The sequence below is a fragment of the Misgurnus anguillicaudatus genome, chromosome 19 (genome assembly GCF_027580225.2).
Source record: "Misgurnus anguillicaudatus chromosome 19, ASM2758022v2, whole genome shotgun sequence".
In the NCBI taxonomy this organism is placed as follows: domain Eukaryota; kingdom Metazoa; phylum Chordata; class Actinopteri; order Cypriniformes; family Cobitidae; genus Misgurnus; species Misgurnus anguillicaudatus.
The window spans coordinates 42,207,791-42,234,545 of NC_073355.2; the positions used below are offsets into that span (position 1 = coordinate 42,207,791).

The 26,755-nt window shown below is 38.7% G+C and overlaps 2 long non-coding RNA genes across 2 annotated transcripts in view; one reads left to right on the forward strand and one right to left on the reverse strand.

The window, feature by feature from the left end:
• Nucleotides 1–6,484, reverse strand: part of LOC141351102 (uncharacterized) — a 34,563-nt gene extending 28,079 nt beyond the window's left edge. The window contains exons 1-2 of the long non-coding RNA XR_012359300.1: nt 6,387–6,484; nt 5,450–5,524 (exon numbers count right to left, since the gene is read on the reverse strand). This is a non-coding gene — a long non-coding RNA (uncharacterized lncRNA). The remainder of the gene's footprint in view (nt 1–5,449; nt 5,525–6,386) is intronic.
• The window catches only part of LOC141351159 (uncharacterized), a 346,935-nt gene that overhangs the window by 117,797 nt on the left and 202,383 nt on the right, over nt 1–26,755 (forward strand). The gene's annotated exons all lie outside the window — the stretch shown is intronic.

Sequence of the window (26,755 nt, forward strand, 5' to 3'; positions counted from 1 at the left end):
AGCAGGTTATTCTGTGTGTGTGTGTGTGTGTGTATGGTGAACCGGCCTTACAGACTATGTGTCCTTTCAAAGCAGGTTATACTCCGTGTGTGTGTATGGTGAACCGGCCTTACATACCCTGTGTCCTTTCAAAGCATGTTATACTCTGTGTGTGTGTGTGTATGGTGAACTGGCCTTACAGACCCTGTGTCCTTTCAAAGCAGGTTATTCTCTCTGTGTGTGTGTGTGTATGGTGAACCGGCCTTACAGACTATGTGTCCTTTCAAAGCAGGTTATACTCTGTGTGTGTGTATGGTGAACCGGCCTTACAGACCCTGTGTCCTTTCAAAGCAGGTTATACTCTGTGTGTGTGTGTATGATCATCACTGACCTTGTACACCACACTGTCCTTATAGACATTGTTACAGAAAAGTCTTTACAAACCACCAGAAAGTCTGAAAAATATACTTTTTTTATATCTCATTTGTGCAAAGAAAATCTTTTAATTTTAAGTTGTGTATAGGTTCGCTGATTTTTTTCATGATTTTTGATGTTTTTTGTAGCTCTAGCACCACTGGATCCCGGTGTCCCCACAGCCCTGTGCCCAGTCTGATTTATGAAAAATTAAAAAAAATGTCCCTCTAGCCCGATAAACGGGTATGTGTGTGTGTGTGTGTGTGTGTGTGTGTGTGTGTCTGTGTGTCTGTGTGTGTGTGTGTACCTGGTAATTATCAAGTTGTGGGGACCAATTGTCCCCACAAAGTTAGGAATACCAGTGTTTTTGTGACCTTGTGGGGACATTTTGATGTCCCCATGAGGAAACAAGCTTATAAATCAAACAGATTGATGTTTATTGACAATGTGAAGTATTAGAAAGTTTTCTGTGATGGTTGGGCTTAGGGAATGGGGTAGGTAAAGGGAATAGAATATACAGTTTGTGCAGTATAAAATGCATTACGTCTATGGAATGTCCCCACAAAACACGGAAACCAGAATGTGTGTGTGTGTGTTCGCGTGCGTGTGTACGTGTTCGTGTGTGTGTGTGTACGTGCGTGCGCGTGTGAGAGAAATTGAGAGAGGTAGAGAGACAAGCAAAAAGAAAACAAATAATGCTTGCCTATGCAATCATATCTTTGTGTAGGTTAGTTGACAATAACAGTGTAAACAATTCAAAAAGGAGTTAAATAGGAGAGGATGGCTGGACCAATCGCGTGGCCGGGGTTTCCCATTAACAAATGATCAGCATTTATGAAGATTTCTGATTGGCTCTTAAAACAACGTGTAACACCATATTTGGAGAGATAGTGACATTTCAGGGGATCCCCGGGAAATGCTCAGAGGTGACGAGAGGATTTGAGAAAAGCAATTTCCAGCGAATTTAGTAAAACTGTTTCAACTTTAATAGTCATTTAAACACCTTTACTCAATTATTTGGACTACGAAACTTTGGGAGATTATTTTTTAATGTCTTTTCTTTGAAATTAGTTAAAAATATTTTTTTGATAATTTCATTTTTTTTCCACATTATCGGCTCATATCCTAAAATAGAATGTTGCGACTTCCGACTCATTTCGCCAGAGCGGGTCACATATTGAATGCAACCCTCCCGGCTCTGAATTCTTGCATCAATCTGATATTCGTTTGTGAGATTGGCTGCTATTTGGATCGTTGTTAAAACTCACTGAAGGTAAGATTCGACCCTTTCTCAAGACTTTGACGTCCTCTCTTAGTAATGCACACTGCTGCTGCTTCTGCAGCACCATTTCAGTGTGGTGAATCGGCTGGATGCACTTTCCAATCAAACTGTGTTCCATTTTTAACTGCATACTCCTCCAAAGTTGCTTTGTCTTGACTTTCCAGGAAAGCATGCAAATCCTTCAATACAGGTTTTGCGATAATGAAATTTGTTCCTGGATCTGACCAGATCTTTCGGGGATGACCTATGACTGCAGTGAACCTTTGATATGCTAATAGAAAACTCTATGAAGATAAACTATTGGCAAGCTCTGCATGAATGGCTCTACTTGCCATACAACAAAAGACGACTCCCCAGACTTTCATTGACACCCTTCTCTTAACATCATCCTTTACTTGGTAGGGTCCAAAAAGATCAGCCGCAGTTAACTCAAATGGTGCAGCAGGTCTCATTGTCTCCTCAGGTAAGTTCCCCATTATTTGTTGGCATGCTCTGGCTGGCTTTTGCTTTTTTGCTGAAGATGCATTGGTCAACAATTCTTCTCCCCTTCAAAACTCATGCTTTCCTTCTCATCCTTAGTAAGGTGCCTGCCACTCCATCATGTCCCTCATCATGAGCTTCACAAGCTAACAGAGTTGCGATCCAGGCATCAAAGGGCAAGAGGGGAACAGTCTTGAGGTCCTCATTAAATACTTGAACTCCACCGCCACACACCAGAAGTCCAGTTTCCAGGTCTCTGTAGACAACCAGTCGAGCTATTGTGGTGTTTGAGAAGGTTACACCTTTTTGCACTGCCAAACAGAGGTCCCTGTATGCATATTCTCTTTATTTGAGAGTGATAATACCAGCAGCTGATACCGCCTCCCACTTTAGATTGTCCAACGCCTAAAAAAAATAAAAAAAATAAAAAAAAGATTGTCCAACGCCTTATTTTGAAGGAACTTCTTTGCAGCTCTCCAAACCAGTGCCACTGTCTTGATCAGCTTTGACAGATTGCTGAATCTCTTTATATGAATTAACTTTTGAACTGCTGTTTCCCCGGGTGGTCTTCTCGACTCCAACTGGATTGAACTCTAGTCCGGCTCCTGTTTCTTTAACTGAGCTCTCGTAACTGCAGCTACAAATGCTTTCTTCTGGATCTTGGTAATGTTCTCTCTGGCTACAGTAGCAACATCTTTAGCAGACTTAACTGGCCACTCACTCATTGGTAGACTGAAGATTTTGGACCTGACTGCCACTGAGAGTATTTACCCAAATTTTTTCCGACTATTATCCAAATGGTACCACCTTTCAACTTGAATCCTACAATGCTTTTAGAAGTACTTTTTTAGCTGAGCAGCAAAGACAGCTCCACACATCTCCGTTTTTACGTTGTCACCCTTGTAGTTGAGGGGGGTCAATTTAGCCTTGAAATCCACAAGCCTCACAGTTATGCCTCGATAACAGCTCCAACGCAGATACAACACTGCCCCATATGCATGTTCACTGCCATCAGAGAATGTGACAACAAAAGGTTCAGCAGCAACAGCATCAGCCAGTGTCAAGGGTCTAATTAATTTTATTTCTTCCAGCTCCACATACTTTTCCAAAAGCTTTATTGCATCCTCCCGGAACCCTTCTGATAAAGCTGCATCCCAAGTATTCTTGTTTGGGCCGTAGTTGACTTTGGCCTCTTAAAAGGCTCTTTGCACCAGTATTACACATTTTTGTTGGACAGGAGTCACCAGGCCTACTGGATCATACAGCCCTGAGACTTGACTTAGAAGCTCTCGCCTGGTAAGTGGATTTGGTGCTTGTAATCTTACCTTTCTTGGTGCTGGTACTTGCTCTTTTAATAAAGTCTTATCTTCCTCTTCTTTGAAAAATGTACTGCAATCATGACATATAGCTTATACTGTGTATCTAAGGCCAAGAGCTTTATTGTGATCTGTCAGCTGATTTGGACGCATAGTCAGTGCGATGGATTGTACTGCCAATTTGGATCCCTCCTGTCAGTCGGATAAACTACTACTCCCACAAAAGGTTGCGGGAACTCGAGATTTTAGGGTCTGGTCCTCCAGGGGAACCTAAGACACCACCCGAGGCCCTAGAACATTCCCTGGCGATGAAAAGTTCCTTGCATCGATATTCTCTCAAGATGTTTTGACAGGGCATGAGACAAAGAGGCCTGCTTGCAAATTTTCTTAATCTGAGAAAAAAAATCTTCCCATGGCTAATGCGGTCTCAGTATGTCAACCAGGGCCCCCGAATGGCCAGAATCTGGAATTTGGGGACCCTCCCGCCTTCCTGAAAAATCCTGACAAAGCTCTAAGAGGCTTTAAGACAGAGAGGACTGTGTGAGTCATTTCTTTGTAGTAGAGCAAAAAAATTCCAGGGCTCTAGAGACATGCAGTCTTGGTATGTCCCCTGGGCCCTCCCGAAGGGCCAGAAACTACAATTTGGGGCCCCTCTCGCCTTCCTGGAGAATTCCACCCTCAATTTATATGAATGGGATTTTTTTAGCAGATTTGTGGAAAAGGCTCAGAAAGGCCCGAACGACCCACGAATGTTGTGATTCTCTAGTCAGGGGCCCCTCTGGCAGATGGAGAAGTTTTGCAACAATGTGGCTTCGTTCAGGGGTCAAATGGTCAAAAAAAAGTTCAAACCTTTAATTTTTCATGAATATTTCATTTTGTTTTTGGGGGCACTTCCCAAACACTTTCAACATTGAGACTTTGTCACCTTGTTCCTGGGTGCCCTAAATGTCAGCAGTTGAGGCCCCTAGATTGTGGGCCCTTTCTGATCCCTTTTTTGAGGCAGACCACAAAACTAGTAGTAAAAAGCATTAAATAAATAGCAGGTGGAACATCCAGAAAACATGGTCAGAATGGTCTTGGGATGCCAAAACTCCCAATGTCAATTTAATAAACAGGAGGTCCTTACATGGTTTGTGGAATACTCTGAATACATTGTATGAATGCAGAATAACGGACTGTTGGCCAAATGGATGGCCAAGGGTACTACCTACATGTTATTACACTGGTGTCAGGGCAAGTGTATACTTTGTACCTGCAGTAATCTTTGAGGACAACACTGATACATAACTTATTACTGTCACTTTGTAATCAAGAGACCACTGATTCTAATGTCCATGATAACATTTAGAATTTTGTCAAATTAACTGTAAAGAGCATTTCAAATATCCACTCTGAAGCTGCAGATCATTTACCAGCATAGAATGCCGCATTACGCGCTCCTTTATAATCTTATCATAAACAACAATGCACGCGATAAATATGCAAACTTCAGACACTGCAGAAAGTGTAGGACTTTAAAGAGGTCACGTGTCTTTCCAGGACATTATCTGCATGAAAGCACACACAGATTTCGGCAAATCATTGGCAGTGTTAATGAACTAAAAAATCTAACAATCCCGGAAAAATCCTGGGTGCGTTTTCCATGTATTTTCCGAAATGTCTGTGTGAAAATGGCTTATTTAATATCAACATCATTGGGGCCTGAAACTTGGGTAACCTTTAGGTTGTGTGCTTTGAGAGACAAAACATAAAAGTATATTAGGTAAAGGCGCCATAGGTTGGGGCCCCAATACATGAATTTGCATGGATTTTACATGAATTTGCTAATCACTAAATCCACCCCTATTTGTAATCACCACTGGGCTGCGGATATGACCTCACAAAACTGTTTGAGTTAAACTTTGCTGCATCCTGGTATAGGGGTGTTACACACAACACAATGTCATGTTTAATAGGGAATGATGATAAGTTATCTCACCATCTGTTAGACGTTGGCTGTGTCTTCGACTTCGTGCGATGCCACATGAGCCGGTCAACGTGTAGCACAGGGGTGCTGTGGGAGTGATTAAAAAGCATATGAAGCAGTTTGATGTTGGGTTGCTCTCACGGTGCTTAGGTGTTGTGGATTACTTTTTATTTAGTTATCATCTTGTTTTTGTAAGTAAAAACATATCTAAAGAAAACTATGAAGAAAATTAGTCGTCAACGAAATTCACCTCCAATGCAATTATTCATGTTTTGCCCAAAATAACTATTACTGACAAATACTGTTCAATAGCAAGACTGAAATAGTTTGACTGTGTTAGGTGAAACACACTTAATTTCATTAGTTTTATGCAATAGGGTTTAATTTGACTCTTTGCCATTTAACAACACAGCAGCGCACAAAGTTACAGGTCGTATAAAAGAAGTTTCTATGTGCATTTTTATGTGGTCTACAGAAAAAAATATATATATAAATGTCCAAATATGCATTGAGTACTATTGCACAAACACTTTTTCATTAGTTCTCTCCTGAAAGAAGTTCCCTAGACTAAATGAGAATAACTTAAAAGATTTTGCATACAGACAATAACATTATTATGCAATACCACCACCTATTGGTCAGAAACGGCAAAACACTAAAAACGTATTCCTGAGGTAATTTAAATTAACTAAACATAATCAGAAATACTGCTTATAAAAAGGTCAAATGGCAAGCATTTAAGTTATTAATGTGGTGATCACCTATACAAACCGAACGATGTTTATTAGAGATATACCATAAATGAGTAATATTGAACATAATTAGCACATTCACGTATGGCTTTAATAGTGACAAAAACTCATTGCTTAAAATCAGGACAACATTGTATTAATACTTTACAAACTCCATAACTAACATTCATTATATACTAAATAAACAGACAACTTACATTTGCTTATTCACAAACACTTTACACACACTGGCTACAGTCCCACTCGCACCTGCTGCTGAATCAGTCTCTCTGACGAAGACTGACAGAAATGGCGCATGCGCACAGAAGTAAGCTTATCTAACATACTTTGGCAATAAATACACTTAACTACTCAGATAGCAAACGTTCTTGCACAAATCTTACATTGGCTATTTTTATGACTAATTCTAAAGATTCTCTTTTTACAAAATCATACTTAATTTCTTTGTTTTTATTGTAATTTTAAATGTCTCTTATTTGTACCGTTTTTTCTATCATGTTTTTTTCTCACTTCTGTAAAGCACTCTGAATTATGAAATGTGCTGTACAAATAAACTTTTGCCATAGAAATTCCTTATACTGATCTTAGGTCAGTAACTAAATACAATTACAAGTACTATTTGTTGTTGGTAATTAAACTATACATACAATAAGTTAAATTCAGTGTCATCCAGTTAGAAAAATATATAGTTTTAACATATTTCAAAATGTATTTTAAGGGCAAGCAAATACATTTCTAATTTTACAATCCATATTGCAAGAAATTTATTCTTGGCCAAAATATATTTTAAAAATATGCTAAACACAAGTAAAGTATATTTTTAAAGTTAAAATATGTGTAATTTAAACCTATTTAAACCTGTTATTTTTTAAGTTTTGTAACATAAAAAGTTTTTTTCCTATGCGACATAAATATATTTCCTGGGTTTGAAATATATGGAGGGGTAAATATAGATTTTAAATGCTTTAAAACAGTGGTCTCACCCAGAGAGTCAACAGAGTCTGTGAGGTGCCGCCAACGCACATTCTATTAATAGCCTCAATTTTAATATTTTTTTTTTACATTTTTAAATAAGGTTGGCTTATTTTATGTATGTTAACATGTTAAACAATGATAAAACATATAAACAAATAAAAGAAAAGACAAAAGTTTTGAGTATACTATATAAAAAGTACCCCTTCAGATTGTTTTATCCATTGTGGTAGCCCTTCCTCACAAAAAGGTTGGAGACCACTGCTTTAAAATCGATTTATTTTTAAAAATCTAAAGAAATGGCCAAAAATATATTGGTTAAAAATATATTTTTGTAAACATTTTCCAAAATATATTTCAGCAAATATACTTTTTGACAACATTTTGTATAATTTACATTTTTTGTAATCTTTAATTAAAAACGCAAATCCTCTGCACATCAGGCTGTGGTGTTACAGGTGTAAAAAAATTCAGTTTTTACTTTATATTGAGCACTTCCATGACCCCTTTTTTTTTGCTGAGCAAGGGTCCACGTACAGTGGACGTGATGAAAATTTTGTTATCAGAATAGTATGCACTCACTGTAGGTTTGTGCATACTTTGTACACCAAGGTCGGGAATGTGTGTACAGGAGAATGTACACTGTAAAAAAAGTCCGTAAAAATTTCAATGTTATTGCAGCTGGGTTGCCGGTAATTTACCGTAGATTTACATTTATGTTATTTACTTGCAAGAGTTTGTTCAAAGTTAAATAAATTTTAAATATTACCAAGTCTTTATCTTTACAGAATAAAACCATACAACAACAGCCTCATGCAAAGCATTCTGGGAACCAGAAATCATCATCAACCTTTTTCTGTTTTTTGCTTCAGATTTTGTTTCCCAGAATGTTTTGCTTCATGCTGTTATTTTAGTTTTACTCTGTAAAGACAAAGACTTGTAAATGTTAAATGTTCATTTAACTTTGAACAAAATGTTGCCAGTAAATAACATAAATTTAAATCTACGGTAAATTACCGGCAACTCAGCTGCAATTTCTACGGATTTTTTTTACAGTGTAGTATGTAGGAGATGCGTTGAATTTTGTTGCTGTGCGTCAAACATCTGTGTAAACATACGAGTCAAATAAACTATGCTTTGCATAGCTGTGCATTCAACCATGCATGTATGTGTACACATAAAACAACAAACTATACTCCAAACGCAATGACTGGATAAATGTGTATTTGCATACCACTGTGCATCCTGTTCATGCAAACATCATACGTCATAAGGTATGTTCACGTCTGCTGTATAAACAGACAGAGAAAGGCAGACATCCACATTTTTCTGCTGAACCGACACTAGACCCACAAAGTGAAATACATTCTTTGAAACAGCAACAACAACACAGATCTGGATTAGCCAAGAGCAAAAACAAAAATTTACAATAGGTCCTGCTTTTCCACGATGAAGACTGCGGGGGAAAAAAGGTCTGAAGGGGTTGCTTTTTTTGACAGATAGGTACATGGTATGAGTCTACTGTATTTCAAAGGATATATATAGTAATGCATTATCTTGCTTACAATATTTGTGTACCAGTTGTTTATATTTTTAATCTAATACATAACTGTTTACTACTCAACAAGCCTCCATTATATGCCAAATGCTAATTATATGCTAACATAATCATATACACACATACATACATATTATTATTTATATTTATCATCAAGTTACAGAAGGTTTATGTTCAGATAATACCCATAAGCACTACTTCTATATAAATAGTTATGTTTTGCTATTTTGCCATATTACTATTTTGAATAAATAGCTACCAAGACATAACAAATATTTTGTCATGTTTTCCCATGTGATCTTAAACCCTTTAAACAAGACAAAAACTAGATGTTAGTGGAGGATCAACATACAGTATTGCATTCTAAGGTATTGTACAAGAATATCAGTATTAAATAGCATTATATTCAGCAAACACTAAATATACACACAAAAAAATCAAAACATAACTTCATGAACATAACATATAGCATTGATCTATACATTTTAAAGGCGGAGTCCATGATGTTTGAAAGACAATGTTGATATTTGAAATCACCTAAACAAACACGCCCCTACCCCAATAGAATCTGGACCTTCTGTTGATTTGATTGGCTATAAGTGTGTTTTGGTAGTCGGCCCGTCTTCTTTTCCAAAGCGTTTTTCAAACATCGTGGACTCCGCCTTTAATACTCACCATCCTCTCTAATAGCACACAGTTAAGTTCCTCCATACAGTTTCTGTTTTCCCAGCTCTGATTTTTTAGGTTTAGAGATCCACAGTAAGTGTAATTGGCAGGACAGACTGGCAGCCAGGCGCTAACGTATCCCAGATACGCCCCACTCAACCAGAACCATGAGCCTGCCAGGAACCGTAGACCCGTCCACACACTTGATGTCTCAGCAGTAGTTTGTTTGGCTTGGATGAGATGTAAATCTGTTGGCAGACTGGCCAGATCAGTGTGATGAGTCCTGCAGTATTGTAACGCGTCCTCCCAGCTCTTATTCTCTTTAACCACAATCAGTTCAGTGTCCCACTTGTAGCAGAAATAACGGTATGAATCAATACAGGTGTAGTCATACAAAACCCTGTTTTGAACTGCAGCACAGATGTCATCGCCTGGAACATTTGGTTGCCTTGGTCCCCAGGGGATAAAACTTTTATTTCCTCCATCACTCCACTCCCAGTTGTTTGTAGAGATCTTTGTCAGACCAACCCAGCTGTATCCGTATGAACCACTAAGCCCACCTGCAGTGTGAGCTTTTGTCCATATCGTGGCATTAGTAAAAAAAAAAAATGTTTTCTTTTCAAAGCTGTTGTCAGCTCACAATGAGCTGAGAGGAGAAGAGCAAACACGACAATCTTCATCTCTTCTGTGAGATATCAATCTGCTTCAAGTGTAACTAAAAAGAGCCAGTGCACATGGGCATGCGGCATTTGCATCTGACTGCTACGCCTACTGTAGCGGGTGCAGCGCATATTCAGCTTTCTGCTTTGGAGCCAAGCAGGGTTTCTTCACTGCTCTTTAAAATGGTGATAGATAGATTTATACCATAGCCCTATTTGGACGATAATTGTTTCTCGTGGGAACATAAGGTTTTTTCATAATTTATGAGGTACTCAGTGAATTTATTGTTGTCCGAATCCAGAATGTCTGTGTTTTTCCTCCAACCACCAAAGTGCGCTGAGTGCAGGTGGCGGTTGTAGTTTTGCACTCAGTTCGTCATCCTCCACCCTCCATCAAGAAGCTTTTGTTCTTGTTGCTGTTTTATTGTTGGGTGTCGTTTGAGTGATATGTTACAGATATACTGTTATATCCTGCTTTACTGGATGTGAATGTAGCAAACATCAAATATTGCCATTGGGATTTTTTTAAAGAAAGATTCAAATACGGGGTTGAAAGGGTTGAGGGGTATGCATTCTGTATATCTTTTATAGACCATTGACAAGCATTGCATGCACAGCAAATCACCAGTGTTAAATCTACACTGCTGGAGTTTTTATGGGAAACACCAGGTCGCTTCACATTTATTTTGCACCAGTGAAGCGTATTTCTTTGCGCGCATTTAACATTGACACCATCATTCCTGAAATGATAAAAAGTATTGGAATTTATTGGAAGTTTCATTATCGCTCTTCTACAGAGCTGATGTAGGAGAATAAAATCCCGAAAACGTTAAAAAGGCTTACTATCAGCAAGTGCTTAATACATTTTTTAAATTTTAACAAATATATCAATTAAACAATTATATATAAGTTCAATTTTACAGACAAGGCCAGGGCCGGCGTCAAGGGGGGGCATTCGCGGGCTGTGGCCCCCCAAACAGGTTGTTGTGCCCCCCTACACAGTTTTTGATTAATTTAATATATATCAAGAATAATTAAAATAAATTAAACATTGAATGTTTCATGACTTTTAATGTAATAAAATGAGGAAAATATAGTTGATATATGTTTTCTTTAATAAAAATAGACCAGTTTCTCTGATTGGTTGTATTGCCGGGTCTCATGCGTCATTAGGCTTTAGCATATTTGTGACTTGATACTAGCAACGTGTTTTTTCGCTGCATTTTATGGATCGTGTAAAATATGGATATTCGAACATTTAGAACGAACCAGCACCGCCTGCTTCATCTGAGTTCATGCAAACAACGATTGGCTGAAACTCGGAGATTAGAGGTCGAGGTGGAATTTTCAAATCTACAGGAAGTGTGAAGTGTGGCTATAGACCGTTAACAGCATTGCGATGTGATTATGGTAAAGCGGCTTTCATAACGGCTTTTACTTAGGCCGCTGACAGTCTGTAACAGTTGTACGAGTGTGTGCTTGCACTGTATTTGTTGTTTTCATGTCTTTTTTCAAGTTATTGTTGCTAATTGCGTGCACCCCGTTGGAATCCGCGTGCCCCCCGTTATGGTCTGGCGCCGGCTCTGGACGAGGCTTAGCTAAAGTCAGGACTAGGCTTTAGTTAAAATAAGCATTTTTAAATGCCTTAAAAAATACATTACTGGTTTGTATCTTACAAATCAATGACACTGGTGTAATCTATACGTGCAAGTTATTTTCATTTGAGACAGCTCAGATATGTGTTTTAGTCTAGGACTTACTGTAAGCCTTGAAAGCACTTCATATACATATAAGTATACTTTAGATATGAAGAAATAAGAAAGCCTTCAAACTGAGTCAGACTTTTGCTGTCGGGTCTCCGGATTTGTCTTCGTGATGTTTTCAGTCATATTTTGCATGAATTTGTTTGCTCAGGGAAGAAGGATGTGTAGGACGAACGTATTTTCTCAAAAGCCCTGACTACATTCCGATTTGCATTCTGAGCCATAACAACATCTTCAGAACGCAACTCCAGAAACTCTACCTTGTGATTTGGTCATCGTTTACCGAAGTTATGAAAAGCTTTTTTTCGGGCATGGAAAGTATACTGTAAAAAAAATGCAGCATGAAGTTGAAACAACCTGGTTTTGCAATTTAATATAGTCAACATTGGAAGTGAATCGGAAAAGTTCATCAAAGTTGTCCAAGGACAAGAATGTGAATTGGTTTTAAAACAACTTTTATAAGAGGTTTTGATCCACTTCTAATGTTGACTAATATATTTTAAGTAAAAAAGTTGTCATCATTAATCAAATCAAATTGAAACTGTTTAACTTAAATCTTTAAGTTAAAGCAACATAAAAATGTTGATTTGACAAAAATGCTGCGCATTGCTGCGAAAATTTCTAAAGCTGTGATTTTTATCTAATTACAAGTTGTCTTTCTAATTTTATGTTACATTCATTTTAATTCAACAACATATCCTAAAGTTTATCTGTTCTCAGAGTTGTTCAGTTTTAAAGTAGGGTTAAGGAATTCCTTTTGGGGCAAAGGTAGCACTTGTTCCTTTTGTCCCGCTGCTAAGGTGATGACTTTCTCTGTGTTACAGCATTTATTAAAACATTTCTTAGCCATATCTTAGCTTTTCCACATCCTTCACCTATGAATTCAACGTTTTGAATTTATGCATAAAAACATCCGGGTTAATGTTGCATTCTTTTGGAAAACTCTACTATGATAATTTAATTAAATTTTTATATTGTTCATACTGTTGAAACAATATTATTTTGAGACATCAGATTAAACTACAATTTAAAATAAAAATGCAAATTAATATATATATATATATATATATATATATATATATATATATGAAGAGTTTGGTTCCAAAACGCAATAAACGCCATTTTTGAAAAAAATGAGTTACTGCCAAAATCAGCATTATATCAGGTCAGTAGTTAAAAGTAAATTCTTAATTTTACGCAAAATCCAATATCCGCCGTGTTATTCTGTCATCTTTTCTCCCTTTTTTCCCAAAATGCGACAAACGCCACTTCCCCTTTTTTACAGAACGCAATAACTCCATTTCTGATATTACAGCCCACCGTTCACGCAATGTAAACAAACAATGGCGGACGCGCTGAGTACACAGAGTCCTGGTTTTCCTCATCTACTTTGTACTACGTGATCAACAAACAAAACAAAATAATACTTTAATTGCATCGCTAAACCTGTGATGGTTTTCTGTGATGGGAAAGAAACGTAAGCCATCAGCATCTAATATTTTCCCTGAGAGGCACTCGGGAGACGGGTGCTTGTTCTCCCGACAGCAAGCTTCTCATGCTAACACATTGACCCCAGAGGATCTTATGAAAAACTTTCCATTATTTTACTCAAAGTCAACGAAAATCGAGCAGGACCAAAAACATTTTACAGATGATCTCTGTGAAAGACGTTAAGCGAAGACGTCAAGTAACCGCAATGACAGGGTTCCTAATATGACAAAGTAAGTGTTTTGATTAATAACATTAATGTTTATATTTTTAATTAGTGTGTACAACTAGTCAACTAAATGAATATAACATGGCAAAGATGAATGCACATTTATATAGGCTATTGATTCAATAGTTTTATAGCATTTTGAATAAAAACTTGTCATGGATTTATTGCATTTTGTGGAAAAAATAATCCGTTTTTATAATAAATCTTTGAAAATCAACTTATGGATTTGAATTTTTTATGTTTTTATAACCTAAAGATGCTGTGTGAAAGTTTGTAACAGAAAATAGTTGTTTTCATCTTGTCACTTTCTTGGTATAGAAAACACGTTTTTACCAAAATTTGTCAAAATGGATTTATTGCGTTTTGGAACCAAACTCTTCATATATATATATATATATATATATATATATATTGCAAATAGAAAGGGCAAAATATGTCTGGAGTTACATATTTACAAGGTCATAATTTAATAAGAAACAATCCAGCTTGCACTGTTGTTGTCACGATACGTAATACAAAAAGAGAGAACCCACACGCAGACACGACTTAAGTAATAAATAAACTAAAAGTTTATTTAAAGTATAAACACAAAAACCCACGTGGGGGTAAAACAGAAGATGAAATAATAATACTGTGATGGAACACAAACATAAACACCGGAACAACAGGAACAGGTCTCTGTCAACACGGAACACATGAACACTGACTTCGACACTGAGTTTAGACAGCGAACGCGCACAACACAGAGAACGCGAGGGCATTATAAAGACACCACATCAATGGGGAACAGGTGAACATAATTAATCACGTAAGACACGAGTACATAAGGGAGTAGGGTAAAAGTGACAAGACACTGGGAACACGTGTCACACATACATGATGTGAAAAAACACGTGTCCCCACGTAAACACAATGCTGCCATAACCTTGCCCTCTAACATCCACCTGAAACATAACCAAGGTCAGGCAAGACCATGACAGCCACAAAGCACTGGGAACACATGGAAGCCACACATACTATATGACTCCACATGTCCCCACACAGAACATAATACTGTCATGGCCTTGCCAGATACACTCAGACCTGAGTCTAGTACAAAAGGTCTGGCAAGCCCATGACAGTACCCCCATCTTTAAAGACGGATACCAGACGTCCAAAAAACAAAAACATTAAACACGAGGAACAAGAGACTGAACAACAGAAGACACCCACGACAACATTACAATAAACATCAAAGGCAAACAAACATAAGTAACGAAAGGGTTGGGATGATTTAACAGAAATAACAAATAAGGGAGGGGGGTGGGGCAACAACAGGATGGGAATAACGTCTGGGGTGATAACAGTGAGTCCCAAAACTCTGCTGAAATGCAGAGGGGTGACGTGGTCCGGGTTGCACAGTTGGCTGCGCAGGCGGCTGCGCCGGCGAGTGACGTGTCTCCGGCTGCGCCGGCGGGTGACGTGTCTCCAGCTGCGCCGGCGGGTGACGTGTCTCCGGCTGCACCGGTAGTGTCAGCGACTCCGAAGCACCCTTCGTCTTTTTCCTCCTCCTTCTGGAGCCCGGTAATGCGGCACGGATCTCTGGTGCGGGCGTGGTCTCCAGTACCGGAGGGACGGGAGTCGACCTCCCCAGCCTGATCGCCCCGGTCATAATGCCCCTCGGGTTGGATGTGGGTGAACTGGATATGACCGTCTCGGCCGATCTCTGTGGTTGCTGTCGGCGGTCGAGACGGTCAACCAAGTCCCAATAAGGCAAATGAAGCAGGTCCCCTCGCTCCCGAATCGGCGGAGGGTCGTTCATCCCGGCCACCAGGTAAGCACTGGCAAGAACCTCCGGGTAACACCCCTTACTGCTTTCTACTGCCCGGGCATAGTCTCTGAAGGGAAGCTCCCTTTGCGGTGGAAAGGGACCACTGCCGGAAAGCGTCTGCTTAGAAATAGAGGACCACCACTCCGGGTCCGACGCACACTTCATGTGGCGTTGTCTGCTGGGTTCAGTTAGGCGCGTTCGTTCTGTCACGATACGTAATACAAAAAGAGAGAACCCACACGCAGACACGACTTAAAGGGGGGGTTTAATGGTATTTCAAGCATTCTGACTTATTAACACAGTTATAGAGTTGTTTTCTCATGCTAAACGTAGGCAAAGTGTCAAAAATGCAGTTGGGCGTGTTTCAGAGTATTTCTGTGCCGAATGCACTTCGCCAGGGTTCGTACAAGTTTCGGCTAATTTTTTTCGATTACGGTTCTAACTGACGTTTCAGGGGTTTTCGATACGTATCACTTCTTTATATGGGCTTCCGCCGGAAAACTTCCCCCGGAAAACCCCGCCCAGCCGTCAGTCAGCGGGAGACGCTAGAGCTTGCTAACAGCTTATCACGCCACTCAGCTTTGTTTAATTTCAAAAGTCAACAATGGCACAACAAGAAGTGTGTTTTTGGATGTAAGGAGAAGACATCCAGCCTTATGGAAACAATGGATATAGTTTATTATCCGGATTAGCAGCGGAGTTTTGCGTGTGTGTTTGATGCGGTGGATTTTCAGAACCGGTTCATGACGAGTTACACGTGGTAAGTAAGACTTCTGTCTTATGTTGGAAATAGGCGCGTGTATATTATATAAATGACACGAACATGTAGTGAATCATAAGTTAAAACAGTGTTGTATAGTGTTGCATGACTCGTACTCGCTCCTCCCGTGTTATTACTTCTCCTTCTTCATTTTTTCGTACGTTATCGGAAAGATTGGGTAAAGCTAATCTTTCTTTTATAAATCTGATTAAACTAAAGACTCTTCAGAGATATAAAGGATGTCATACTACTCCATAGGTAATATCAGAAATGCAGAAACAGCGTGTGTTACGTGAGCTTTAAGTAATAAATAAACTAAAAGTTTATTTAAAGTATAAACACAAAAACCCACGTGGGGGTAAAACAGAGGATGAAATAATAATACTGTGATGGAACACAAACATAAACACCGGAACAACAGGAACAGGTCTCAGTCAACACGGAATACATGAACACTGAGTTTAGACAATGAACGCGCACAACACAGAGAACGCGAGGGCATTATAAAGACACCACATCAATGGGGAACAGGTGAACATAATTAATCACGTAAGACACGAGTACATAAGGGAGTAGGGTGAAAGTGACAAGACACTGGGAACACGTGTCACACATACATGATGTGAAAAAACTAGGGCTGTCAAAAGATCAATCGCGATCAATCGCATCCAACATAAAAGTTTGTGTCTACACAGCACATGTGTGTGTACTGTGTATAAACACTATGTATATATAAATACACACACATTCATGTATATATTTAAGAAATATTTGCATTTAAATACTGTATATACATTTCTATAATTTATATTATATATAAATATAAATATTTTATATATAAATATAACATTTTTTTCTTAAATATATACATGATTGGGTGTGTTTTTATATATAAATAATAATTATACACAGTACACACACATATGTTATGTAAACACAAACTTTTATTTTGGATGCGATTAATCGCGATTAATCTTTTGACAGCCCTAGAAAAAACACGTGTCCCCACGTAAACACAATGCTGCCATAACCTTGCCCTCTAACATCCGACCTGAAACATAACCAAGGTCAGACGACCATGACAGCCACAAAGCACTGGGAACACGTGGAAGCCACACATACTATATGACTTCACATGTCCCCACACAGAACATAATACTGTCATGGCCTTGCCAGATACACTCAGACCTGAGTCTAGTACAAAAGGTCTGGGAAGCCCATGACAGTTGTTACTTTTGACTCACTTTTATGTTACTCTCGGACCAGTCACTGGGGGCCGATCGAGACATTTTGGCTTCAATTTTCAGGGCTTGTGCGGCACACTTGTTCTCCCTCTGTTTATGACAAAAACATCCGACAGATCACATCAGAAAAGAACAAAAATGCGTCTATAAACTGTGAGAATAAAAGACACTTCACTCTTGAGCAGATGATGTTTATACAGTGTCTCTTAAATCCATCTGATTAAAGCTTTCATTGATTGTTTTTAAATTTGCTGTTAAGATTTATTCATCTTTACTTTTGGAAAGTTCAAGTAATAAAGCACTAATATATTAATCACAAACTATCATCTACCAGTATTGCTTTTTGATAAAGCCTTGATCCTATAATTAGCTTGTAGATTAATCTATCTCTTCCTGCCACTCGGGTAACCCCCCCCCCCCCCCCCACCTGCACTTCACAGTAAAAACACCCTGATGAACTTACAAACACTCACAGGACACTTAAAGTGTATCCCAATTCACATACAATCAGTATTAACTAATAGTCGAAATTAGATTTAGTATGTCCCATCTCTTCAAAGCAATCAAATGTCTACACTTTACCATAACAAACACAGTAGGTGTGCTTTTAGGGCATAGTATAAGTAGGCAAATTGGGATGTAGGCAAAGACTTTGTTGTCTTTGTTGGTGGCATAGACATCATACAGTATCATTACATAATGCACTACACTAGTGTTTGCTTACTTTGATTAACTATGTACTAAATCTATGGTGATATAAATGCAATTTCCATTTTATCTTTATTGACCTCCTGTAGCTCAACTGGTTGAGCAGCATGACGTGAACAATGGGTCAGATTCCTAGGAAACATACAGTGTATGGACAATTGTAAATGTACGAATAGGCTATATAGTAAGTTATTTAGGATAAAATCATCTACCAAATGCACCCATTCAAAATGTTATATTAATTAACCCTCTGGGGTCTAAGGGGTTTTTAGGGCACTGACATTTGTGCTTTTTTCAGTTGCTTAAAATCATAATAATGGCAAAAGTCTCATAACACTGTGTTCAGCACAAACTGGGCTACAATATTATATGAGCAACATGTATGTACATGTTTAAGACAAATGTTTATGCATGGTTTTTGAAAAAGCTACATTTTTAAGTCACTGATATAAGTCCACAAATCTCATTCTAAACACAAGACTTTTAAAAACAGGATTTAGTAGTCTATAGTTTTTTTTCTTCAAAATGATGTGGAAATCATTCTGCCTATTCATTCACATATTGATTTACAATTTCTAAGACACTTTTGCTTGGCTGTGCTCCTAAATAATGAGTGATTGACAGCTGAGGAAACAAAAGACTTGCATATTGAGCCACATAATGAGCCTTGTAGGAACGTAGGAATGTAACTTTCTCTGAAGTAAAACCATGATAAGGTTAACATAGGAATGTATTATATTTTCTATTAATTTTTACAAGTATACATTTAAAAACAAGTTTTTGGCTACAAATACTATAGTAATCATGGTAAAAATACTGTTTGGCCATCGTAAAAATGAACACAGGTTTAGTGTTTGGTTGGCCAGCTAGAGTTTTAATTTTGCGCATTAAAAAGCTCAAAAGAAGAACTGCCTATGGATGTCTGGACTCTTATTTGTGCTTTTTTAATCATTATAGTAGAAACACAAGGGACAAGTGTGATCAACTTATCAATGTTTGTTTACAGCCGCCACCGTCATTGCTCCGTCACGTGCCGATTGTGAAAGCAGCACAAAGGACATGTGTGCACATGTGAGTGATCCTGCGTTTAATAAACTTGCTGTGCGGAGATATACGTATAGACGCGAATAAATAAGTGTTTAGATGTGCTGCTTGCAATAAGAATACCAAATACTTTTATAAGAATTTCAAAAAGCGCGTCAAATTTCCTGACTCGTGTGTTTGTGTATGTGCGTGCCCGTCATGTGTACTGTTTAACGGAAGCACAAAGAAAACACTCATGTCTGGAAATCGTGACACTGATACGCAAATAAATAAGGATTTAGATGTCATGTTTGGTGCACTTGGAGGTAAACAATGATCGAAGTACAATGTTTGCGTCAAGAGTTGCGTGCTTAACATGTTGTCATAGTTTGGAATGCAAATGTAGTCAGGGCTTTGAGAAAATCACTTTGTTACTTTCGTTCTACATTACATGTGTCCACGCTCTCCTCTACAGAGCAAACAAATTCATGCAAAAATATTCCTGGAAACACCACGAAGACAAATCAGGAAATTTAACAGTAAGTCACAGATAATTACTATTCATATTAATTGATTACGTTCTAGTGACTTTATTTCTTGGCAGAGCCCAATATGTCATCTTTGTAATCCCAGAGACGTCTATATGCAGTAAGTCCTTTTGGGGTTATTCAATTTATGTAAATTCCACTTAAAACATCACTGAGGGGGATCTGGCTTTTGCATCATTCCCTCTGTCCCGCTGGAACAGGAATGTTTCCCACTGTTATCTAATTGTTACCGAGTGGGTTGTGACCAGCCTTCTTTACATAAAGCTCTGTCCGATCTTCCTCTAATAGCAAGAGACTGGGAGGCTTATGCAGGGCACTGGAAGGACTGGCAGCACCAGTGGCGCATTGGTAGGGTTTTCCAAACCATAGACCATCACTAGCTGTGGCTCAACATATTATTGTTTCATATGTGGTCTCATATCAGCAGCTTATTATTCAAAAGTGTTTAATCATTTGAGTCCCAAATGTTCAATAAAAATAAATGACATCTCTGAGCTAGTTTTACCTTTCTTTCAAGGGACAGTTTAAAAATTAAAAATCTGTCATAATTTTCTCCTTTTTTGTTGTCCTAAAACTGTATGAATTAATTTTTTCTGATGAACACAAAATAATATGTTTTGATAAATGATGGTAAGCACACAGTTGATGGTACTCATTGAATTCCATCGTATTTGTTTTTCCTACTATAGAAGTCAAAGGTAACAATCAACTGTGTGCTTACCATCATTTATCAAAATATCTTCTTTTGTGTTCATCAGAAAAAAGAAATCCATACATGTTTACAACAACATAAGGATGGGAAAATGATGAAAATGTTCCTTTTTGCGTAAAATATCCCTTTAAAGCAGGGGTTTAGCTCCACCCCTAATCAAACACACGTAAAGCAGCTAATTAAGGTCTTACTAAGCTAGAAACTTACAAGCAGGTGTGCTAAGGCAAGTTGGAGCTAAAATTTGCAGGACACCGGCCCTCCCGGACTGAGTTTGTGCACCCCTGGTTTAAGGCAATGGACACCTAAAAGAATTTCAGCTTGAGGAAACGAGATGCAAAAATGGCATTCGCATATAAACAATATATCAACTTTGCAACACAAATCATTTAATGACAGTTGCTGAGTAAAAGTATCTTAAAACAGATGATGATGAGTTCTGGCTTCATGTATTCATTAAACTTTATTTCTGAGTATTTTTCCATTGATTTTCTTATGTAATCATTTGCATACATTGCATACATTACTAACAAATGTAAAGCTTGCCTATATAAAGTGTGTTTTAGGAGAGTGTTGACAGACTCGCCCTTCACAGAAGAGATGAAGATTGTCGTGTTTTCTCTTCTCCTATCAGCTTATTTTTAGCAGACAACAGCTCTGAAAAAACAACACATTCAATTTAGTAATGCCACAACAAGGACGGATGCTCGAAGTTATTGCAGAGACAACTATGTAGACCTGTCCAGTCTTGACAGCCAGGAGGAAATTACAGCGTTACGCACGGCAAGTTCAAACTTAGACAGCTGGGTTGGTCTGAAAAAGATCTCTACAAACAACTGGCAGTGGAGTGATGGAGGCAATAGCAGATTTATTATATGGGGAGGTGAACAACCAAACGAACCACACAATAATAACATTTGTGCTATGGTGAACAAGAGCAAATTGAATGACAGGAAATGTTCGGAGTCACACCCTTACTTCTGCTACAAGTGGGACACTGAACTGATTGTTGTTAAAGAGAATAAGAGCTGGGAGGACGCGTTACAATACTGCAGGACTCATCACACTGATCTGGCCAGTTTGCCAACAAATTTACATTTAACCCAAGCCAAACAAACCGTTGCTAATACATCAAGTGTGTGGACAGGTCTACGGTTTCTGGCAGGCTCATGGTTCTGGTTAAGTGGTGAGAATCTGGGATATGTTAGTGCCCAACTACCAGCCTGTCCTGCCAATTACACTTACTGTGGATCTCTAAACATGACAACTCAGAGCTGGGAGAACAGAAACTGTATGGAGGAACTTAACTTTGTGTGCTATTATAAAGAGGAGGGTAAGTATCAAATATTCAACATTATGCTTTTATACTTTGTGTGGATATTCAGTGTTTGCTAAATATAATGTTATCCAATACTGAATTTCTTGTACAATTCCTGTACCAATATGTTGATCTTCTACTAACATGTAGTTTTTGTCTTTTTTCAAAAGCATTAAGAAGATCACCTACAAAAAGATGACGAATAAAATAACTTATGTCTAAGTAGCTATTTATTTAAAATAATAATATGGTAAATTTACAAAGCATAGTATGAACAATTTATATATAAGTAGTGCTTATGGGTAATATTTGACCTGAATATATACTTTCTGTATATTGATGATGAATATCACAAAAGTTACTTTTAATTTATCTCTGTTTGTAATACAAGTAGTGATGATGCATAAAAATGGTTTGCAGTTATTGAATGCCTAAACTGAGAATTTATACTATTATATAAACTATTATGAGTGCTAATATGTATGAATGCATGTATGTATGTGTGTATATTAGCATATAATTAGCATTTGGCATATTATGGAGGCCTGTTAATATTATACTTTTTGTCCAAAAGAAACACTTTCAGACCCTTTCACTTTCTCAGGTGTCTCTATTGTGGGAAATCAGTACCTATGTAAATTCAGGTTTTTACAATTGACTAATCCAGAAGTTTTTTGTTGTCACCATTTTAAAAAGATGTCTTTTGATTTGTGGTTCCCTGTGCAAGTGCCACTTGTCGGTTCAGTGGGAAAGTTTGGTTGTTTGCCATTCTCCCTTTGTTTACACAGCGCATGTAAACACACCAATGATGTAAGATGTCTGCGACATATATTCAAATACATTTAGACAACTTAACATAGTGATGGTTATCAGGCACAGGAGACTTTCAACCAGCATAACTAAAACATTTTTTGGATCGAATCAAGTACACTGCCTTTAAAGGAAAATGAAATTTTGTAGAAAAGGCATATTTTTACAGCCTAAAGAGAGAGAGGCAATGAAGAAGAGCCAAACAGAGAGATAACAGAAGGCATAGGTTACAGCGGATACAAAAACATCCAACAGATGACATCAGAAGAGAACCAGGCTGCGATTATAAACCGTTTACGAATTAAAGCCACTTTACTCTTGAGAACATAATGTTTAACCAGTATCTCTCAATGTTAGAAATCCATCTGATTAAAGCTTTGATTGTTTTAGCATTGCTGTTAAGTTTTATTTGTCTTTACTTTTGTAAAGTTTAAGTAATAAAACACTATTACATTAATCACAAAAATTGTCTACCAGTATGTTTTTGATAAAGCCTTGAACTATGTTTTGCGTTAAGATCAATCTATCTCTTCCTGTAAACAGTTTCTCTGGCCACTCACTCTTATCCTCACTTGTCATCCTGACACTTCTCGTACCCTTGAGTTCCTCAAAAAGATGCTTTCTGTGGCCAAATATCAATGAGAATGTCACAACATTTGTAAACGCTTGTTTCACATGCAACCAAGGGAAAGTCTCTCACCCTTCAACCCAGGGGTTATTGCACCCTCTTTCAATACCACATAGACCTCGGTCTCATATTTTCATGGATTTCATCACTGGACTACCACCATCACAGGGCAACACCACTATCCTGGTCATAGTTGATAGATTCTCCAAGGCTGGCCGGTTAATTTTCTTGCCCAAACTACCCACTGCAAAAGAGATGGCTGAATTGATTATGTTTTTTGAGTCTTTGGCATTCCACAAGACATTGTCTCTGATCGAGCGTTTTGTCAGTTTTGGGGGGCGTCGGTGAGTCTATTTTCTGGGTTCCATGCAGAGTCCAATGGGCAAACAGAGAGGCTTAACCAAGATCTTAAGGTGTATGGCGGCTAACAACCCATCCAACCCATCCTCTTGGTCTTCCTTCATCATGTGGGCAGAATATGCTCACAACACCGTTCGCTCCTCTGCAACAGGCCTGTCTCCTTTCGAGTGCCAGTTTGGGTATACTCCTCCACTATTCTCTGAGCAAGAGGTGAAGACTGCTGTTCCCTCCACTCAACAGTTCGTCAAGCACTGACACCAGACATGGAAAAGGGCCAGTCTCCAACTTCTGAAGGTCTCTCAGGAGTACCAGAACCAAACTAATCGCAGACCCTACCCCCTGGCCAAAAAGTCTGGCTCTCAACTAAAAACATTCCCTTGCGGTGGAGTCCTGTAAAGTTCCCAGAGAGTCATTGGGAGCTTCAAGATTTTCAAGAAAGTAAAACCAGTTACTTACCATTTATATTCATCTTTAAAAATGAATACCACTTTTTGATTTCTCACTGTTAAAACCTGTTTTGTCTTCTCCTTTTCTTGTGAAAGGTAAACCTTCCCCTCCTTGTATCATTGGTGGCCAGCCAGCCTACACAGTCCACCGAATTCTGAAGGTTCGTCAAGTACCTAGGTCCCGGCAGTATCTTAGCCCCCCCCAACCAATGACGCCATTCCTCCAAAGCTACCTTGATGGCTAACAACTCATGGTTTCCAATGTCGTAATTCCGCTCTGCCAGAGAGAGTTTCTTGGAGAAGAGGGAACATGGATGGAGTTTGGGAGGATTCCCCTGCCGCTGGGATAATATGGCTCCTACGTCGAAGGATGAAGCATTGAATCCCAGGAATTTCTGCAAATGTTTCACAATGATGGGCAAAAGCCAGTTATGAATGTTGTCCACCTTTCTCTGGTCCATTTGAACACCCTGTTGATCAACGATGTGTCCCAGAAACTGGATAGAAGAGGTATGGAACTCACATTTCTCAAGTTTAAGGTATAGGTGATGTTCTCGTAACTTCTTCAGGACTAGGGTCACATGATGCTGATGTTGGGTAAGAGTATTGGAGTAGATTAAGATATCATCTATGTAGACGATGACGTATTTGTTCAGATACTCACGGAAAATCTCGTTCATGAGGGAGAGTTGGATAATCCGAAGGGCATGACCTAATATTCATAGCGACCAGAGGGGATCACAAAGGCAGTTTTCCATTCGTCGTCTCCACGGATGCAACTTAGATTGTATGCACTTCTTAGGTCTAACTTTGAAAATATGTGAGCTCCTCACAGCTGTCCCAAGGCTGCAGGAACCAGAGGAAGGGGGTAACGAAACAGTTTGAGAGTTCCTTAAAATGCTGGAGAAAGCTGGATAAAAATTTTGTTACTGCAGAGTTAGAATTCCATATACACTGGGCCCAAAGGAGTGCACATCCAGAAAATTATAAATGCTACTCTAGCGGTATCATTGGAGAATAGATGAGATTGCATTTGAAAGTACAGGGATACCTGTAGTAGAAATCCGCTGCAATCCCCCACCTCGCCTGAGTATGTCGCTGGTCGAGCCATGGGACTTGCAGAGGCAGCTGAAGGGCAGTGGGGTTTTGAGGAAGTAAATGTAGCCGGGCTGAGTGAAGGATATCTTTGGGTACGGTGGGAGGAAGTGGAGATGGAAGCAATGAAAGACGGACAGCATGAACCAACTCCGCAAAGGGATTGTGAATCAGATTTCCTTTGGTCTCCGTGATGTTTTGCATTTTGTTGGTCTGGTCTTCTGTCACACTGTGAATTAGAAGCAGACTGGATGTGAGTAGAAATTGACTTTATTGATAAACACACACGGGTAACAAGTTGAATTTAGATGTTGCAGATGATGGAACTTAGCTTATGGTAACAAAGGCTTTGTTGGCAGGAGCGGATGATGATCAGAGTGGTCGGGTAAAAAGATGAGGAGACAAACAGGAGTCCAGGTAAGTGTAGCGGGTCAGTGAAAAGGTGAGTTATTTAAAGGGGTATGGTAATGATGCACAGGTGATGGTGATCAATACTCGGGAATGTGAACAAGTGGGAGGAGTGAATGATGAGGTTGACAGTTGTGGAGATGGGATCCTGACAGCTTTTCTCTCTGTCTTGCAAAATAATTTTATTTTAACCAACGTTTCGGCAAATAGGCTATTTTTTATTAATTTTATTGCTGTTTGTTTATTACTTATAAGTCACTGTCGAGTCTTCCCCATCAAGTCAAGTCTCAAGTAACTTGTTCTCAAGTCAAAGTCAAGTCAATTCATTTTCATACTTTAATCAAGCATGTCGCAAGTCCTGAAATCGTGACTCGAGTCAGACTTGAGTCAAGTCATGTGATTCGAGTCCCCCACCTATGGTAAGAGATAACTGGGTCATAGTTAATTCATGATTATCAGGCTTATTAAGATTGTTATGCTATTTATTTGTGAGAGTCGAATATGTATAGGCATAATACAGGCAATAATATAGGTAACCGTAATAAATAAATGAAAAGGAGCAGTCACAATAAGGTATAGAACCCCCCCAGGAATTAAAATGCCCCCAGTTATGCCATCCTGGTGTTGGGCCTGACAAAGCTCCATCAAGTTGCGTGCTGAACATTTTGTTATGGCTAGAAATGCAAATCGGAATGTAGTGAGGGCTTTGAGAAAATCGCTTTGATAGGTTCGTCCTACATTACATTTGTCCCCGGTCTCCTCTACTGAGCAAACAAATTCATGCAAAAATATAATCAGAAGCACCACGAAGACAAAACTGGAAATTTGATAGTAAAAGTCAGACTATCAGTTTTAGGGTTTTCTTAATTTAAGAGAGAAAAAGGCTTAATACTTGTTAACAGAACCACGTTTTAGTTCTAGATCTTTTTATTTATAAAGCACATTTGAAACCAAACTGCTGAACAGTATAAAAACAACTATAAAACACAACTATATCAGAGAGGAGATAATCAAAGGGAAAAAAGGAATAGTGTCACAGGTGACGGTTTGTGAGGGCGGAACCAAAAGTGTGGAAGACGGGTTCCGCCCGATGATGGTTCCGCCCGGACGCTTCACTCTGAACACCGGAATTTCCGGGGTTTCCCCGAAGCCGAAATTAAGCCTGATTTCGCCCAGGTGGGGATAATTTACACAGCGGTTGCTGATAGGCTGACAAGGAGAAGAGTCAGAGCATATAAAGACCTTTGAAGACATCAAACGGGGTGCTTGTTGTGTACTTTGTATACGCTGTGTTGCTGCTTTGCAGACGGACTACGCTGGCTTGATCGTTCCCCTGGGGAAGAGAGAAAGGGACAGTCAGCTGG